The 12,252-nt window shown below is 37.0% G+C and overlaps 1 protein-coding gene across 1 annotated transcript in view; it reads right to left on the bottom strand.

The window, feature by feature from the left end:
- Positions 1-11,267, bottom strand: part of LOC124256485 (nuclear receptor coactivator 2-like) — a 166,448-nt gene extending 155,181 nt beyond the window's left edge. Inside the window, 1 exon segment of the mRNA XM_046690473.1 lies at positions 11,059-11,267. The gene's annotated coding sequence lies outside the window, so the exon portion shown is untranslated.
- Between the last annotated feature and the right edge of the window lie 985 nt (positions 11,268-12,252).

A 12,252-nucleotide genomic window follows, 5' to 3' on the forward strand; every position in this document is an offset into this window, starting at 1 on the left:
TTATTACCTCCCTTTGCTGGCTCCGCATACTCACAGTAGCCAATCAGCTAATATATATAATTTGGATATAACAAACAAAAAGGAGCCCTAGAGCTTCAGCGTGTGTCAATAAAGATAGCAGCTGTGAGACAGCTACAACCGAGCTTAACGGTGTTAGATAGCAGCGCGGCATGGCGTCAGCAGTGCGACTCAGATTTTAGGGGAAATCATACACAGACAAACTGACAGGTCTGAAACTTTTAAAAAATATATGCAAGAACTCCTTCTACCCCTTTCAGAGTACCTCTGCATTAATTGTGTTGCCAAGTTTAATCGGTTAGATAATTTAAGAAGCGAAAGTGAGTTGTGATTGGTACGCTCAACCTCCCAGCGCAGACACCTGTTTGGATAAAAAGCCAGCCAAGGGAGGTAATAAAATCATCGGGCCGAGCCGTAGATGTATCCAGGGTATAGTGGAGATTTATCACAACGTATACCCTGGAGATTATCGTGGATGGTATCAGCATAGTAGAACACATTCTATTTTGTGTACCTTCAGAATAGAAAAAATACATGATTATATACATATATATATATATATATATATATCTCAATGAATTTAGTCTAATGTCATGTACAATCTCAATTCAAGTTCAGTGTCACAAGACAAATTCAATGACACACATAACCTAAACAGGTTGGAGGTGTACAGTTATACCAAGCAATTTTATCCCTTCTTCTGTCCACCGTGCCTCCGTCAATCCAAAAGCATTTGGGTTCAACCAATAACTTGAAAACTATTGGTTAGATAGTTCTCCACTGTGTTGGGAACCACCATCTTTGTCTTACGTTGTAGAGAAGTGCAAATTTTGACAATGATATTATACATAATTTTTCACAAAATTACATCAACTTACAAATTTGAACTTAGCAAATTTTGTTCAACCAATAACTAGCAAAGTATTAGTCGAAATATTTTCACATTTGGAAAACAGGTCATTTGTCTCAACATGCTAAAGGAGAGGTGCAGTGCAAGGTTTGGTTCTGATTTTCTAAATTTAAAAACCATGGGAATTTATGTCAAACAAATAACACATTTTAATGGATTGTTTTCAGATTTGCAGATAACCTTCCTTATCTTTAGGAGATGAACGATGCAAAGTTAAATTATGATATTTTTAACTTAACATCAAGCATTAACACAATTTACATCTCTTGAACTTGAGGAAAATTCCCATGGCAAATTTGTTAAACCTTCATAATCATTTAATGGATTGTTTTCAGATTTGGGTAATGTAATTGGTCATAGGAAAGATGCATTGTAAAGTTTGATATTATTTTTTAATCATAAATCATTTATTTTGAACTCAAATTTGCTCAACAAATAACTTGATAATATTTTGATGGATCGTTGTAACATTTTTGGAAAATTGTGTTTGGGACAGGAGATGTAACATGTGTTTAGTATTTAGTTAGTCAGGTGTCATGGTTGGATATTTGTGCACCCTGTTCACAGTTTTTGACTTGTGATGTTTAGCTTTTAACATCATATTTGGACCTTAAACTTTGGTAACGCACATATTTAACAACATTAATGATGTTTCAAAAAATGTGAAAAATAATCAAAATAAACAAGCCTAGCATCTCTAAATTTCCTCAAACTGAAAATGAAATTACACTAGTTGACTAGAGGTGAGGATTGAGAAGAGGATGAGATTGAGATGTTAAGGAAATTCATTGTCTCTATTGTCAATCAATAGACCACTCCATCCTATTCGAAACAGGTTCCCTTGGGTTCGAATAAATGTAATAATTTAATAGAAAGGACATTTGTTTTTGTGGAAATTTGGATGTAACATTAAGCACTAAGAGGTCCATTCATTTTCCAATGAACATAAAGAGCAGGTGTTTTTTTAATGACCCAAGGGTAGAGTCAGTTTCCAGACTATCCAATTTGAGATCATATGACGTCTATATCATGAAAACACTGCACCGTCAATGGGAGATTCATTACATCTGTTACTGCACATTACCAATATGAAATGTTAGCGTCAAGCTGGACCCATGGTTTCCATAGCTATTACAAGCCAATGATCTTTTCAAATAGAAATGAGTCATTTGGGAGCTTCCTTTATCAGCGGTATTATCATTGGAGCCATTTTCATCTATCAAAAATATGAATGTACATGGAAACGGCTTTGATTCAGGCAAAACATATACCATGGTTAGTCTTTGATGGTATTTCCTGTTATGCAGATTTATATATCCAAGAAGGATTAAATAGCTATCTTTTATACATGCATCTGATATTATTTCTTCGTCTTGTGGAGTGCTGACTCGACTGCTGATTAACTTCAAATCCAATCATGACCATAAATTTGGGGAAGAACTTAATCTTAGATTCACTAAAAGTATCTACAACAGAGGTGCCATGTACCAAATGGTAAAGGCTAACAAGTAATGTAGCTTGCCCTTGAATCTACCAGTCTTAGACCACAGGGTTCTCAATACATTGGGGTCGGATCGAAGAAGTATTGGCAGTTTCCAGAGATATTCTTCTTGACACTTCATTCTGATCTGTTACCATGGTAAACAATTACTATGGTTACCACGGACACCATGTCACTTCAAAGTATAATCAATCATAAGATCAGTTTACTGATCATTGGATTCCAAAATTCAATTATCAACCACTTGTTCACTTAATCAATAATACAATACACGGTGACATACCTTTATCTTATATGCGCTTCAAACCATTCTACGATAGATAGTAGATGGTCATCACCTCCCGACTTTGAGCAAGTAGCAGCCACACTGTCCCTGTCACATCTACCTTCTACCGTCACATCTACCAGGTTTCTCACGCTTCTTTAACATGTTTATAGCACTTCCAGATCCGGGTTATATATACATATACAGTGAGACTCCGGATATCCGGACACATTCGCTTTTACGTAAATCGTCTGGATAACTGAATATCCGGATATCTGGATTTCTGTCATCCAGGCTTACCATATACTACCGTCTATAAGCAGAATTTTTAGGATAAAAAAAGCAGTGTGTAGAAGGGGGTCGGCTTATCTTCATGGGTAACGCTTTCGTCAAACTCTTTTCCAGGGGTAAGAAAACAACATCACATCACTTCGCATGAACAAACAACAAAAGACAACTTTGTCAGTAAAGACGTCAAATTTGCAATTAAACATCACTAGACAAGATTATTTACCTTTTAAGTTCTAAGTAGTTTTTGCTGGGCATTAAGCTTACCGTGTGTATTTGAGCCGGAAATAGCAATCAGCTGTGCACACGTTTCCCGGCGAACAAGTTTAAACATGCACAATAATATAGTAGGTGTTTGAACGGTAGCGAGAATACACTTCTGGTTTAAAATCACTTCCAAACCAGCATGGTCATTTTGATTTGCCAACTCCAATTCACTCTGTGTCAGACAGGCCTACTAATCACCACCAATACCCTGCTGATCGATCATTAATCCGGATTAGCAGACCTTGTCTTGTGTCAAAACATGTGGGACACTCATGCTTCACTTCACACGGTCAGCGGAAGATCAAAGCTTCATGCAGATAAGTGAGTCAATTTTGTGTTGATTTAACCGGTTGGTTTGCAAATTTTACCGTCCGGGAACGGAAACCGCATATCCAATTATAGACAGTCACTTTTATAACGTAAGAGATTGTTTTTTTATGAAAATTGACCGGAAGGCGAAGTTTCCGGATATTTGGGGTCCGGGTATCTGGGGTCTCACTGTAGACATTAACTAAGCAACACCTATGATTGACCTACATTTCTGTGACTTAAGAAAACAGCATTTTAGTATTTTTACCAAATGATTGATTAACATTTTTCTTCTTGCAGTATAGCATGATTTGTTTTGTGGTGATATTCAATGCATGTGCAATTGCGTGCAATGCACATAAAATGTCGTACCCCAAACATTCATGCACTCTCTTAAAACGCATTTTGTCTAAGCTATATACTCAACAAAAAAGTTAAGGACCACCCCAATATTCAATATTTAAGTATTATATGGATCATAAGATGAACTACTAAATACTTTTATATTGAAAATTGGGGTGGTCCTTAACTTTTTGGGGTGAGTATATATATAGCAAACTGTTCAATTAATTAGGTTATGAAAAACATGTTAAGCCTCTGCTCCTGTAAAATTAGGTAACCCATACTCTTCGAAAGAGGCGACTAACTGGTTTGGGTGTTCAGACTCGCTGACATGGTTGACACATGTTGAACCTCATGATATTGATCACTGGATTGCATGGTTCAGACTTGACTATTTACAGGTCGCCGTCATATAGCTGGAATATTGCTGAGTGTGGTTTTAAAAAACAAACAAAAATAAAAAAAGCATGGGTCACAGGTCACAGGTCTCACAACTTGTGATGCTTTCGACTACTGAGCTAAAACATATACACACATACTGGTGTCATGATATTAATCACTGGATTGCATGGTTCAAACTTGATTATTTACAGGTCGCCGTCAAATAGCTGGAATATTGCTGAGTGCGGTTTTTAAAAACAAACAAAAATAAAAAAGCATGGGTCACAGGTCACAGGTCCCACAACTTGTGATGCTTTCGACTACTGAGCTAAAACATATACACACATACTGGTGTCAAGCAATAAATGCAGCATAGGCAAATTGATATATACTACTCAAAACAAGTTAAGGGTCAAAACTTTTAATGGCCATAACTACAAAGATAAATAACAGTGAAATGTAGCGATCATATAACAACTCGAGCCAACATTTCATGATAACCATAACGGGAGACAAAAACAACAGGAATGTCAGTAATTGCTGATCAATAAGGTCAAAGTGACCTACTGTCAGAAGCGAAAATTCAAACGCCAACATTGGACTAATGACAGATGAAACCACCTCGAACAGTAAGACAAGCAGTACACCTCTGTCTCATACTGTTCACCAGACGTTGGATGAAGGCTTGGGGTATTGCCTGCCATTCTGCAATGAGATACTGGGCCAGTTCTGCACGGTTGTTTGGAGGGTCGTGGTTGTTACGAAGCCGACGTCCCAACTCGTCCCAAGCATGTTCCATAGGGGCTAAATCTGCCTGGCATTCCATGTGCTGAACATTGTCTGTTAATCTCCCCTAGATAGCGATATCCGGTCAAGTTACCATTAATGACATAGAGAGGTGTCCTTTGATGAAAGGAAAACACACCCCAAACCATGACACCCCGGCTCCATATGGCAAACGTTTGTTGACGTTAACGACATCAAACCTCCCTCCTGGACGCTGATATAGCTTAACATGCAGGTAAAATGTTAAAGTCCCCTTGTGACCTTGAAATGAAGGTCATGGTCACCAAACCTGAGTTGGACCTTTCTTATACTGTGATGAAACTATGTACCAGATATGAAAAGAATCTAGTGAACGGTTCTTAAGATATTCCAATTCGTACGGATGAACGGAGCCTAATAGTAATACTAACAATGCGACAATTACAAGTTTTATTGGGAAAATAAGCATGCACAGCACTAATCCCACGAAGAACACGTGTAAATGTTGTTCATGATGAAACATCATCTTCCACAAGCACAGTGGTGGCGCTTCTGTGAAGCACTCGATGTTTCAATTTGTTCATTTTTTAACACCTTACCACATGATGACTATTGGCACCACGGTTATCTGCAGCCTTTATCCAGGTCCTGCAATGGTTTTGAATAAACTACCATACACGGAATGTAAAGTTTTATTCATGCATAATGCAACCAGCCTCATCAATAACATTACATGATGACATCGCATGACCCTTAACTAACTTGTTTTGAGTAGTATAGATAAATAAAAGTAATTGGTGTATTCAGTCGAAGATCAGCTAAAATACGGTAATATTTGGGTTTTCTGCACTTTGCATGGATTTAAAACTTCATAGGTGACCTGTATCGAGGTGTTACGTGTATTTCCAGTATATATACCTGCTCTCGATTCACAAATTCAGTTGCAACAGCCCGAGTGTAATAGTGTAATGGATACTGATACAAACTACTGAAGTACCTTAACTGCTGTGAAGTCACAAGTTCACTTGCGTGAGCGTGAGAGTAAGTGAGTGAGTGAGTTTAGTTTTATGCCGTACTCAGCAATGTTCAAGCTGTATGGCGGCGGTTTGTAAATAATCGAGTCTGGACCAGACAATCCAGTGATTATCAGCATGAACATTGATCTGCGCAATTAGGAACCGATGACATGTGTCAACCAAGCTCAGCGTGAGAGAAACAGCGTTGTGGATATTGGTACATGCTACACAAATACAGAGTACGGGCGCTTCGTGTCACATTTCAACTTGGCTGTTGTTGATATTTAAATGGAAATGGTATCTACACTCACACCAAAATAAACACCATAAACAACCACATAAACACTAACCACAACACTGGAAACATTTGTGAAGCTGTTCTATGTGTCTGCATTATGTATGTCTGATAGCCTATGTCCTGGGGATTCCAGAACACTAATTGATTTGTCTGTAGACCCAAGAACAACCAAGCTACAGCCTGTCAAAGAGGGAACTATTTCTTCTCCAGAACTTCTTAAAATGTACATGACCCCCGCGACCCCGGCTGTATTTGGAAGATCCGCTCGCATGTTGAAAACGTGTTCTGGCTGCGTTTTGGACGATTTCCAGCCCTCAAATATGCTTCAAACACCCCCTAACTCTGAAACCAACCGTCTGATTTCAACTTAACTTTGTAAATGCATTTAAGGCTATAGTGCCGAATAGGCCTATCAATTGCGTCAGTATAGCGCCAAAGACAACGGAGGGACAAGTAAAATGATATTTTCTTCACTTGAGTTGCTATCTTAATCGGTTTTGTAAAGAGCACAATAAAAGTTAGCAGTATATATCTCAAAATTTTGCTGATTACTTTCTGTTTTATGGTGTATGTGAAAAGTTTCACCGTTTGGTAGATATCTTTTTCATAATTGCTAGCGTTAATTGAGAAAGCTTACGGAAGCGCCAGTAAAATCTACCAACACCCCCCCACTCGCTGGCTTTCCAATGCCGACAGAGCAAATCCACTTTGGGTATCAATTGTGGTTTGACTTTAACAACATCTCACTGACATATAAAAGTTTAGAAACACTAATAGTACTTACATTTCAGTATGCTTTTATTAGCCATTCAAATTACTTTGTGGAAGGATACTTCGAACCAAAATTTCTCACTAGATTTGATATTTTAATTTCTAGCACCTGAAGTATCTTTTGCTGATGAAATAGCTCAATCTTTTCATAGAAACAGAAGTAGTTGTTAGTAATTTTGTTAGTCTTAATTCAAGAAATCAATTAACCAATATCATTTGGACTGTATTGTTACGGTAATGAATTTCAGCTGGAACTGGTATGAGTATTTTACGTTGATTTTACACCAGTTGAACCACCAAAGTGAATGCAGTAAATGAATCTTACGTGAACTAACGTTCTATATCTAATTCGACTGAGTCCATTGTAGTTTTTGTATTAGATCACTGGAAACGTTTGTTTATTTGTTTAAGATAGACTTACTCTTTAAGTACTATATTGTGAATCACAGCGAACTTTGCACCTTTTTCAGCTAAGGCTACCAAATCTTCTGTTTTCTTGTCAATTTGATCAACGGGATCTTTATGCCTTGAGATTCCTGTTTTACCCGAGACACCAAATGATATTCATAGATCCAGATCCAGGAATGCAATTCAAGCTTTGCAAAAAAACTGATCTAATTTATCAGAACGTCCAGTACTTCCAGTTAAAACGTTTTCAGCCAGCACCATAAGCTTGTCAGAACTGGTGGGAATGTCATCAATTCAGGTAAAACAAATAAATAATTAGCAAGTGAACGTGCAACCATTATTCTTATTTCTTAATCAAGCCAACAACTGTTTCCAAAGCCCTAACTGCCATTATCCAAACCATACCACACAATCCTTTGTATCTAACCCTCGGCCATAAGTGAGTGAGTGAGTTTAGTTTTACGCTGCACTCAGCAATATCCCAGCTATATGGCGGCGGTCTGTAAATAATCGAGTCTGGACCAGACAATCTAGTGATCAACAGCATGAGCATCGATCTGCGCAATTGGGAACCGATGACATGTGTCAACCAAGTCAGCGAAACTGACCACCCGATCCCGTTAGTCGCCTCTTACGACAAGCATAGTCGCATCTCAGCCATAAGAATTCAAAGTTCACTACTGAAGCATTTGATATGATCCCTATTAACTGTAGCCTTTACTACTTTCAACATCTACATCTCAAGTACAAATGGCTTGATTGAAATAAAGCCAAGGAGCCCTCATCGCTGCTCACAGCTATATTTAATACTGTTATTGTATCATGATCATCACATTGTTACAGTAATTAAATTGCAAATGATGCCATAACCCAGCTAGTTGCAAACTCAGTGATAACTTATTGTTACTTGATTGGAATTTATACAAAAAGTATTTGGACTTTTTCTGCGTCCCTGTGGATGCTCTAATGAATTTTGTTGCGTCCATTGTCAATTTTCATGCGAATAGGATGCAGGAATTCGAGTCCTGTAAATCCCTGACTAAAATCCACAATGACGGATCATGGCATGTAGTTCAATTATGATGAAAACACACTGATTCTTTCTTTCATACAGAAAAGAACCATTTCAACTGAATGATCTGACCCAAATTGCAAAGGAGAATTGCCCTTTCAAGGCTTCACATCAACTTAAAAATTAAGTTGGTTGACCTTCACTGAGTTTCTCCTGTAGTCAAAGACATAACACTTTTGAGAAACTGTCACCAATTTTATTGAGAGATATAATATAATAATGGACAGTCAGAGGCCCAGATAAGCTGCATATTTGGGTAAATACGCATTGAAAATTTCCAATTACGCATTGAAAAAAATTTGTTGCGTACCAATTATGCATTTAAAATGTTAGATACGCAAAAAGTTTAAAATATATGCGTACGGAATATATTTATAAAAATCACTTGCATAATGAAAAAGACATTGATTGGTATCAAGTTGTACTGTTAGTATAGGACAAGTGTTGTACTATCAGTACAGGATGAGCGATGTTTTATGAAATCATGTTCATTATATTTAAGTTGGTTTTGCTTAGGCATGACATAATGCAGTACATACCTGCTTAGTAAACTTACTCAATGACATATACTTAGGTGAGTAAAATCACTGAAATACCCACATATTTGAAAGCAGTGGGTAATGGAAAATGAAATACCCACTCAACATTCATAATACCCACTCCCAAAAAAAAATACAGTGGGTACAGTACCCACATGAGCTAAATCTTATCTGGAGCTCTGGACAGTTACAAAGCACCTGCATCCACACACTTGTGCATTCTAAAACACGTCATTACCCTGGTTAACCCAAGCTGTCATAAGGCACTAGAAGGTTAACAGTCATGACTTATACCACCGGGTACCCATTCACTGCTGGTGAAGAGAGGCATTTTTTAACAACCTCATTTGCCTAGGGTGAGGTGCTTCATTGTAGGGCCTAGAAAGTCCTAGAAACTCTCCAACGTCAAGATGCCAAACACAGTTTCGCATGCAAGGGCCTGATTTGCGACCTGTGCTACACACAAGAACACACACCACCATATGAGTGAGTACATATTGTTTTTTGCAACATTTTACAATATTATAGCAAAACCAAAGCAGGAGATGCCAGAAATGTGCTTCCTACCCTGTATCAATGTGAGGAATGGAACATTATTGACCAAGTTGAAGGTCTGCTCTTTGTTTCTTATACATTGAGTACCACTGATAAAGAGTGAAAGCCAGGACATTTAACTAATGTTAGTCTGTTTTTCAGAACCATTGATCTTGTTAAGGCCTCTCTATAAGAATCACATAATGCTTTGAAAAGACAAGTATGCAATCATTATCATGATAATCAAATTTGTCTATGGGTGTTTTCACTTCTGCAGTTTTCCAAACTGATTGGTCATTTGAAGTAATATGTGATCGCTTTGTTTCATGGTCGAGAATTGTACAAGCTATTATCATCTATCAAAAGAACATTCAGACACACTGACCCATATATTCAACATATAAACATGACCCTTTATAGCATAAATCTTGAAAATGTAAATCATCATCACATCAAATTCTTTATTCACACAGTTAATTTGAATCAATCTGTGCAGATTATGATCATGATAAATGTTTTGATTATCATGATAACCACAATATATTACACTGTCCACATGAACATGTTTCATAGAATTCCGGCTACATTGCATTACAACATATACTTGCTAAACAAACTTACTTGCTCTACTGGACATGGTAATTCAAGACTTCATAGTTACAAATGACACCAGTGTGTTAATACTGTTATTCAAGAGGAATGAATAGTTTCTCCTCAAATAAAGTTATATTCAGATCCACTAGTCCAGAATGACCTGTGGACAGAGCTGGTATGACAAGTGGTACGTGTTCCTGGGCTTCATTATACACTATGACAGCTGATATTTGTTTCATGTAGTCCATAATCACGATAATCTTGGACTGAGCATCTAAGAGGATGTCTCAGACAAACTGGTATATTTAATTTGAACTCTGTTTAACATTCAACAGTTTGCACTGTTATATCACAATGTAAGCACAACTACAAAGCTCATATATTAGGTGTGTTGTATTTTTAATTTGCCATTTAAAGTAAATCTAAAAAAAATATTTCACCCACTCAGTGAGCAATTTACATTTGCAGGAGTGACAACGTCTTTGGCTCTTGTCGTATTTGAAGACTGCTTGCTGACACTGCAAATGCACATTTCAGGTTTGTTTATTTTGGATGTTCGACTTTACGCCTCGATCAGATGACAAAAATCGACCCTGTCTGTCTCAACTAATGATAAAAAAGTCTGGGCCTTACAGCGTTGACAGCAGATTACATAATTCCTTTACTTAATGCAAGTAACAGTATTTGCATTACCGTTTTGTGACACATAAGTGTGTGCTGGTGGTTTGTTTACATTACTATTGTTCAGTCTCCGAAGTGTCATGCATTGCACGAACTTACCTTAGCCTGCGCCGCCATGTTATTGCTGATCAGCAAATTAAATCGGGATAACAATTTCGTCTGCACCCACAGGGCGACTAGAAAAATTATTCCCGAGATGACCAAACATCATTCGGCTCAGAGTCAAGCAGACATTCTTATGCAATGCAATTTTTTTGCCAACAAACTAACGGTATTACATGGCATGTCAAAACATCAACATATATTTCATAACACGCAATCAGGGCGCTACAAAAGTGACGTCACACTGGGAAAGTGGCCAACTTCGCTGGACTGTATTCTGTACAACATATAATAATAAAAATAATGAATCGTCTGCTTGAGTATTTTGCAGTACTGCAAATGTGAACAAATGTGGTAATGACAATTACAAACATTTCTAAAAATAAACATTAGTGCATTTGTACCCATAAATGCACGAACTGAAAAATAACATAACATTGCGTTACGTCATTTATTGAGAGACGGATATAAGCGAAATATTTTCGGTATATATTTTAACTGAGCAGTATATTCTATTTAGCTTTATTCTGATTGGTGAGTACGTTCAAATTGTTTTATTGTTTGCTAAGAAGCCACAAGCGACGTGACGTCATGAACACATTGTGATACTCAAATTAAAAGTGACATCTTCCATTGTTCTTGACGTCACAAACGATAAATCATGACGTTTAAACGATAGACCAACTCTATATTCTCTTTTAATGACTCTGAAAAAAGCACGGGTAAAGTATGGAATACCCTACTTTATATGTGACGGACAAAGCTCATTTATTTATTTATTTATTTATTTATTTATTTATTTATTTATTTATTTATTTATTTATTTATTTATTTATTTATTTATTTATTTGCAATCTTTATTTATATATTTATTGTTTGTCTTTGTTTGTTTGTTTGTTTGGCTGTGTTTGTTTGTTTGTTTGTTTGTTAACGCCGCAATCTTCCAGCTATATGTCGGGAGTCTTTAATAGGGCTGTGTATTGGCAAATAAATTGTATTGCAATATATTGCGATTCAGGTACCCGTATTGCGATACGTATTGCGATATATTGGGACCTTAAGTGTTTAACAGTGAGTGACGCTAATTGTGCATGTTTTCTTAATTTGTTGCATTATAAGTACCTAAACACATATGTTCTGGTTCTGATAACAGCAATCTCAAAATTAGGTTGCATGGATTCTATTTTCTGT

This window comes from Haliotis rubra, unplaced genomic scaffold (genome assembly GCF_003918875.1).
Source record: "Haliotis rubra isolate DU_JTF1 unplaced genomic scaffold, ASM391887v1 Scf63, whole genome shotgun sequence".
Lineage (NCBI taxonomy): Eukaryota > Metazoa > Mollusca > Gastropoda > Lepetellida > Haliotidae > Haliotis > Haliotis rubra.